The sequence below is a fragment of the Salvelinus sp. IW2-2015 genome, unplaced genomic scaffold (assembly GCF_002910315.2).
Source record: "Salvelinus sp. IW2-2015 unplaced genomic scaffold, ASM291031v2 Un_scaffold1525, whole genome shotgun sequence".
In the NCBI taxonomy this organism is placed as follows: domain Eukaryota; kingdom Metazoa; phylum Chordata; class Actinopteri; order Salmoniformes; family Salmonidae; genus Salvelinus; species Salvelinus sp. IW2-2015.
In genome coordinates, this window is record NW_019942964.1 from 187066 (window position 1) to 194565 (window position 7500).

The 7500-nt window shown below is 45.2% G+C and overlaps 1 pseudogene; it reads left to right on the plus strand.

The window, feature by feature from the left end:
* The window catches only part of LOC112071114 (CTD small phosphatase-like protein 2-A), a 24561-nt pseudogene that overhangs the window by 12117 nt on the left and 4944 nt on the right, over nt 1-7500 (plus strand).

The following is a 7500-nucleotide window of genomic DNA, read 5'->3' on the forward strand; positions in this document are numbered from 1 at the left end:
CAGGACACCCCAGCTCATCCCCTCCCCCTCTCTTCTTCTCTCCCAGGGTAGAGCAGGACACCCCAGCTATTCCCTCCTCTCTCTTCTTCTCCCAGGTAAGCAGCAGACACACCCAGCTCATCCCTCCCTCCTTCTTCTCTCCCAGTAGAGCAGGACACCCCAGCTCATCCCCTCCCTCTCTCTTCTCTCCCAGTAGATAGGCAGACACCCCAGCTCATCCCCTCCCTCTCTTCTTCTCTCCCAGGTAGAGCAGGACACCCCAGCTCATCCCCTCCCTCTCTTCTTCTCTCCAGGTAGAGCAGGACACCCCAGCTCATTCCTCCCTCTCTTCCTCTCTCCCAGGTAGTAGAGCAGGACAACCCCAGCTCATCCCCTCCTCTCTTCTTCTCTCCCAGGCTAGAGCAGGACACCCAGCTCATCCCCTCCCTCTCTTCTTCTCTCCCGTAGAGCAGACACCCCACTCATCCCCTCCCTCTTTCTTCTCTCCCAGGTAGAGCAGGACACCCCAGCTCATCCCCTTCCCTCTCTTCTTCTCTCCCAGGTAGACAGGACACCCCAGCTCATCCCCTCCCTCTCTTTCTTCTCTCCCAGGTAGAGCACGGACACCCCAGCTCATCCCCTCCTCTCTCTTCTTCTCCCAGGTAGAAGCAGACACCCAGCTCATCCCCCCCCCTTCTCTCTCCCCAGAGAAGCAGGACACCCCAGCTCATCCCCTCCCTCTCTCTTCTCTCCCAGTAGGGCAGGACACCCCAGTCGCATCCCCTACCTCTCGTCTTCTTCTCTCCCAGGTAGAGCAGGACACCCCAGCTCATCCCCTCCCTCTCTTCTTCTCTCCCAGGTAGAGCAGGACACCCCAGCTCATCCCCTACCTCTCTTCTTCTCTCCCAGGTAGAGCAGGACGTCCCAGCGAAGAGGAGTCGTATTGATTGTAAAGTGGACAACAGCAACCTGATCACGTCTTCTCCTCACCCACCAACCAGAGCCATCGCCAGGGGCTGCAGGAGAGGTGCTAACAAACCTGGTGAGTTAGAGAGTCCAGACGTGACACGGGGTAATCTGTCATCTACATTATGATAATAAGAGTGTGGAGGAATAGGGGATGTCATTTATAGTTCTGCTTGATGACGTCAAACTGTAGCCACACCCACATCTGCTTTATTGGAATCGTTGCAGCAAGTCAATTATGAATATTTATGTATTCAGAATGTCTTATTTTACCGTAGAAGTCGCTGTAGGGCTCATTTTTATTTATTTATTTTATTATCATGTCAGTCTTAAGTAGTGTCAGTTGAAATAACAGTTTGAAATATGTCACTACTTTTCTCTCAGAACCAATGACGTTGAACAGCAAGCCCCTGAAGCCCAACGGTAAACTGGAGGTCCCCGTGGAGGTAGCGAGCAGTCCACCTCGCACCACTCTCCTGGGGACCATCTTCTCTCCCGTCTTCAACTTCTTCTCTCCTGCTACCAAGACAGGTAACACAATCTGCCTCAAGTGTTTTATCATTTTAGTCTTTTTTTATTTAAAAAAAAAAAAACTATCCTAAAGAAAATCGGTTATTTAACCTTGTGCTCCGCCGTGGTTGAATCTGAAATGTATTTTCCTTGATTTGTCGCGTCCTCTTCTCTCGCCTCCCTATCAAGACGTCAGAGAGAAGCGAGGAGAGCATTGGACAGAAGATCCGAGGAGAAGATCTTGTCCAATGGGCTCTTCTCTTCCCTCTGTCATTTTGAGAAGGAGAGGAGAGGACGCCACGAATGGAGGACAAGAAAAATATCGGAGACTCACACATGGCAAAATAAGATTAAAGGAAAACACTTTTTTGGGGGGGGGAGATTCGCTCAATTTCTCTCCTGTGTTCCCTTCTGTGTCCAGCCACTCCTGAGTCTGGCTCCCCTGGGCAGGGGTCAGAGGCTGAGGAGATCATGAAGCAGCTGGAGAAGGAGACGGTGGTGGAGGAGATACCCGCCAGTACCCCCGCATCTACAGAGGGCATCGTCCTGTCCTCTGTTGCCCCAGCTCCATCAGTACCGCCACCACAACAGGCTCCTCTGGCTACCCCAGAACCACCCGTCGAAGAAGGGGAGATGGTTACAGATATGCCCCCTCTAACAGGTAACCATGACGTTGTTTGCTCCTAGGTTATGCTATGGGTCCATTTAGAACACATATGTCAGAGTCAAGGCCCGCGGGCCACATCCGGCCCGCGAGAAGGTTTTTTACGGCCCCTGGGATGATCTTGATTTATTATTAGAACCGGCCCGCAGACCGCAGCAAGCCGGCAGCCCGCAGATCTTTTACACGCACCAATACTACATTTCCCACAATGCAACGGTGACGCACCGAGCAGTAGGCTGCTTCATTTCAATATTTATTGGCACAGCAGTCGTCAGCATCACAGTAAAATTAACTTTCAGATACCCATCAAAAATGGCAAAACGCGAAGGTGGACACTGAGAACCGGGGTTTCAACAAGGTGGGAGTCGGAGTATATGTTCACGGAGGTAGCTGGAAAACCTGTGTGTCTTCTGTGTGGAGAAAGTGTGGCGGTACTGAAAGAGTATAATCTGAGACGACATTATGAAACGAAACACGCGGACAAAAACAAGAATATGGACATGGAACAAAGGCTACAAAAGGCAGAGGAATTAAAACGAGCCTCAAATCTCGACAGCTCTGTTCAAAAAAGCCAAATCACAAGGCCAGGCTGCTGTCCAAGGCCAGTTTTATTTTGGCAGAAGAGATCGCTAAACAGCCCGGCCATTTACGGAGGGGATTTCATCAAAAACTGCATGATTAAAGTTTGTGACGAAGTTTGCCCAGAAAAAAGGCAACTCTTTTTAAATGTGAGTCTGAGCAGAACACCATTGCCGAGAGAGTAGACCAGTTGTCCATCAATCTAAAAGAGCAGCTGTGAAAAAGGAAAAGATTTCATTGCATATTCCTTGGCTGTGGATGAGAGCACCGACATTTCTGACATTGCCCAGTTGTCAATTTTCATCCGCGGAGTGGACTCCAGCCTAAGCGTGACAGAGGAGTTTTTGCTTTACGTCCTATGCATGGCACAACTACGGGCATGATTTGTATGAAGAGGTGTCAAGATGTGTAAATGAGATGGAGCTGCCTTGGGAAAAACTCGTGGTTTGACAACCGACGGAGCACCTGCGATGTGTGGACACAGGAGCGGACTGGTGGCGAAGATACGGAAAAGATGAAAGAGGAAAACGGACAGGTGAGCTGACAGCTTATCATTGTATCATACACAGGAAGCGTTTGCGGGTAAAGCCTTGAAAATGGAGCATGTAATGAGCACATCACGCGCACAGTTAACTTTATCAGAGCCAAAGGTTTGAATCACCGCCAGTTCAAGGCATTTCTGACGGAGTTAGAAACGGAGCATGGTGATTTGCCTTATCACACAGAGGTGCGATGGCTAAGCCAGGAAAGGTGCTTCAAAGATGTTTCGAGCTTGTGAGGAGATTTGTCTGTTCTTGGACAGCAAAGGAAAGACACAACACAACTCCGAGACGAAAATGTTTCTGTGTGAAATGGCTTTTCTGTGTGACATTACGAGTCATCTGAATGCAATGAACTTGCACTGCAGGGTCGGATCATGTCATCTCTGATATGTACAGTACAGTGAAGCATTTAAAAACCAAACTGACTCTGTGGGAGACGCAGATGCGGAAAGAAAATTTGAGCCACTTTCCCAGCTCCAGACCATGAAAGAGAAGCTCTCTACCAGTGCGTTCCCGAGCGCACAGTTGGCTGATAAAATAGTATGCTGCCGCTGACTTTCGACGCCGATTTGCTGACTTTGAAGCACAAAAAAGCAGGTTGGAACGCTCGGTAACCCATTTGCTGTTGACGTGGAAAGCTCACCACCAAACCTCCAAATGGAGTTGATTGACCTCCAATGCAATGATCACTGAGGCAAAATATCGCAGTGGGTCTGCGGAGTTCGCCCGTTTCCTCCCCGACACAATGCCCCAGCTGCGCATCCAGGCTGCTCAAACGTTGTCTATGTTTGGCAGCACATACCTGTGTAACAACGTTTTCTTTGATGAACCTGAACAAAACATCACACAGAAGTCGACTTACGCTGAACACCTCCACTCAATTCTGAGGATTTCCTCAGCTCAGAGCCTTACCCCGAACATTGATGAACTTGTGGAAAAGATGGGACACACCAAATATCACCCTCAACCTCAAACAAGAACATTACGTGTGCAATCACATATTTAGAGTTTTACTCAGTTCAAGTTTAAAAGTTAAAGTTTAATATTTGTTTTCACTGCATGTTACTTCTCCTTAAACAAAGTGTGTTTTTGATTAATAGAATTTTGCACTTTAATTTTATTGTATTTCAATCCAATTATATTTTAAAAATATTTCAGTTGAGTGGAGATAGAAAATTGCTATTATTGTTTTTTTCTTTGAAGTAAATTTAGCCCACTTTTGCTAAAATAGAAAATATAGGCTACTGATGGTGCCTTGAATACCGGTTTCTTTCATTAATTTTCATGTTATGGGGATTTTATATAAAGAAATTTGTCTTTTGTGTCTGTTGAAAATTAAAGATTACTGACAGCCATAAGAAAATATTGCTTTATTTATCTGATCATATTATCTGATCATATTGGAATATATTTGTTAGGTTTTCAGTAGGTTCAATTAGGTTCACTAGACTATATGCGTCATTTAAAAATTTTTCAATAACATTCGAACAGTCCGGCCCTCGGCTTGTAGCTAATTTTTTATTTGGCCCTCCGCCATTTGACTTTGACACCCCTGATTTAACTTGCGAGTGAGACTTGTAGATTGTGTGATTATTATTATTTTTGACGTGATATGGAATATTGTGGATTTTTTTACTTGCTGTGTTTTATATCATGATGAATTCGCTGGGGGGAAAGTAAATGTGAGTAAATAAAATGTGAATTTCTGTATTTATTTAAAAAAAAAGATAGATCCTAAATGTTTGATGTGCCGTTCATCCTGAATTAGCTCGGGGTGCATTCCAGTCAGCTGTTACCCCACGCCCCTCCCACTGCCCTGCAGAGGGCACCTACGAGGAAGACTGGAAGTCTTTGATCCGTGAGTACTGCTTAGTTTATTTATCAAAATCACCAACCAAACACAATATAAGTGCCTCTCCTTTAAATAATAGGTAGTAGAAAGAGCTTAGCAATTTGAAGTTTTTTTTTTTTTTATTAAAAAAGGAAACATTTTTAAATTCCATTTTAAACAGACAAACCCCATCTGTCTTATCACCACATCTAACCTACAAGCATTTCGCTACACTCGCATTAACAGCTGCTAACCATGTGTATGTGACAAATAAAATTAGATTTGATTTAGTTACTTAGTAATAGTCGCAAGGACCAACGACTTGGACCAACTAAGATATCTGTGCGCTGCTCTGTTTCAGGTACTTCTTCATCAAGCACGTGCCTCCGTTGACAGAGGAGCAGATAGCCAGGAACCAGCACTGCCTTAAAACGCGTAGCACACCAGATTCTCCCTGGTTCTAGATCTGGTGAGATTACGGTCCCATATGTTCTCCCCCGGTTCTAGTGAGACTACAGTCCCATATGTTCTCCTGCCGTTCTAGATCTGGTGAGATTACGGTCCCATATGTTTTAGATCTGGTGAATTACGGTCCCATATGTTCTCCCTGGTTCTAGATCTGGTGAGATTACAGTCCCAATATGTTCTCCCTGGTTCTAGATCTGGTGAGATTACAGTCCCATATGTTCTCCCTGGTTCTAATCTGGTGAGATTACAGTCCCATATGTCTCCCTGGTTCTAGATCTGGTAGAGTTACGGTCCCATATGTTCTCCCTGGTTCTAGTGAGATTACAGTCCCATATGTCTCCTGGTTCTAATCTGGTGAGATTACAGTCCCATATGTTCTCCCTGGTTCTAGATCTGGTGAGATTACCGGTCCCATATGTTCTCCCTGGTTCTAGATCTGTGAGATTACGGTCCCATATGTTCTCCCTGGTTCTAGATCTGGTGAGATTACGGTCCCATATGTTCTCCCTGGTTCTAGATCTGGTGAGATTACGGTCCCATATGTTCTCCCTGCGTTCTAGATCTGTGAGATTACGGTCCCATATGTTCCCTGTTTCTAGATCTGGTGAGATTACGGTCCCATATTTCTCCCTGGTTCTAGATCTGGTGAGATTACGGTCCCATATGTTCTCCCTGGTTCTAGTGAAGATTACGGTCCCATATGTTCTCCCTGGTTCAGATCTAGAGATTACGGTCCCATATGTTCTCCCTTTCTAGATCTGGTGAGATTACGGTCCCATATGTTCTCCCTGGTTCTAGATCTGGTGAGATTACAGTCCCATATGTTCTCCCTGGTTCTAGTGAGATTACGGTCCCATATGTTCCTGAACAAACGAGTGCCATCAACAGATTAATTTTATTATTTTGGGGGGTTACCTGTAGTCGTCCTGAATGTCCAGACCCAAGATGCATTTTGAGTCTACGATATCTACAGAATGTTCTAAAATTTGTCGATTTTATTTTGTTCAAAATGTTCTCTCGTCCAGATCGACGTACAAATCAGAAACATTCAACTAAAGTTAAAAAACAACCACTAAACCATAAGGTGTTTTGTGTATTGATCAGGACGAGACGTTGGTGCACTGTAGTCTGAATGAGTTGGACGACGCAGCCCTGACCTTCCCTGTCCTGTTCCAAGACGTCATCTATCAGGTGGGTACGACGGGCTGTGAGAAACACACACGTTTTTTATTTTGTTAGGTTCTGACAGAGTAAAACTCACCGGACCGAACTAGTGAAGCTCAAACCCAGTTCATCCACACACTGGGTCACACACCGCTGCATACGACATAAGACATATTTACCCTAGCTCATATATTTTAACCTTCCTCCTATGCCGAGTCTCATCTTTACACATCTGGACAGCCAATACATCTCTGTTGCTAGGCAGAATTCAGTGTTCTTCCTCACTTTATCTGACCTGAACTCGGGCCCAAATTCCTCACTCCTCCCCAACTCACGGGCTGTCTCGTTGACTTGAACCAGACTGTGGCCCCTTTCTCTCCATAGGATGTCTTAACATGTTCTGACAGAATGGGAAGTATCTATATTTCTCTCTTTCCCTCAGTGATGTGATTTAAGGCTATTTCAAGTTCAGAAGTCAGTAATCATCAAGGTGATTGAGAAAAGGGCTCTTTCTCAATACGTCTTTTCCTTGATTCCTTGTGTCCTCACTTCTCAAACCTCATTGGAAGAGAATATCCAAAGTCTTTTCCCATGGAGTTGCTCTTGTATGTGAACATGAAGACATGAGGACTCAAGAAAAGACATTTAGAAAAATGTGCTTGTCATGGAAAATGTCTCTTTTCAGTGAGTATGTTTACATGCACAGGAATAATTAGATATTAAACTGTTTATGACAGTAGGCAGATGATACAACAGTCATGTAAACACCTTACTTTGTTTATCTTAATCGGATGTAA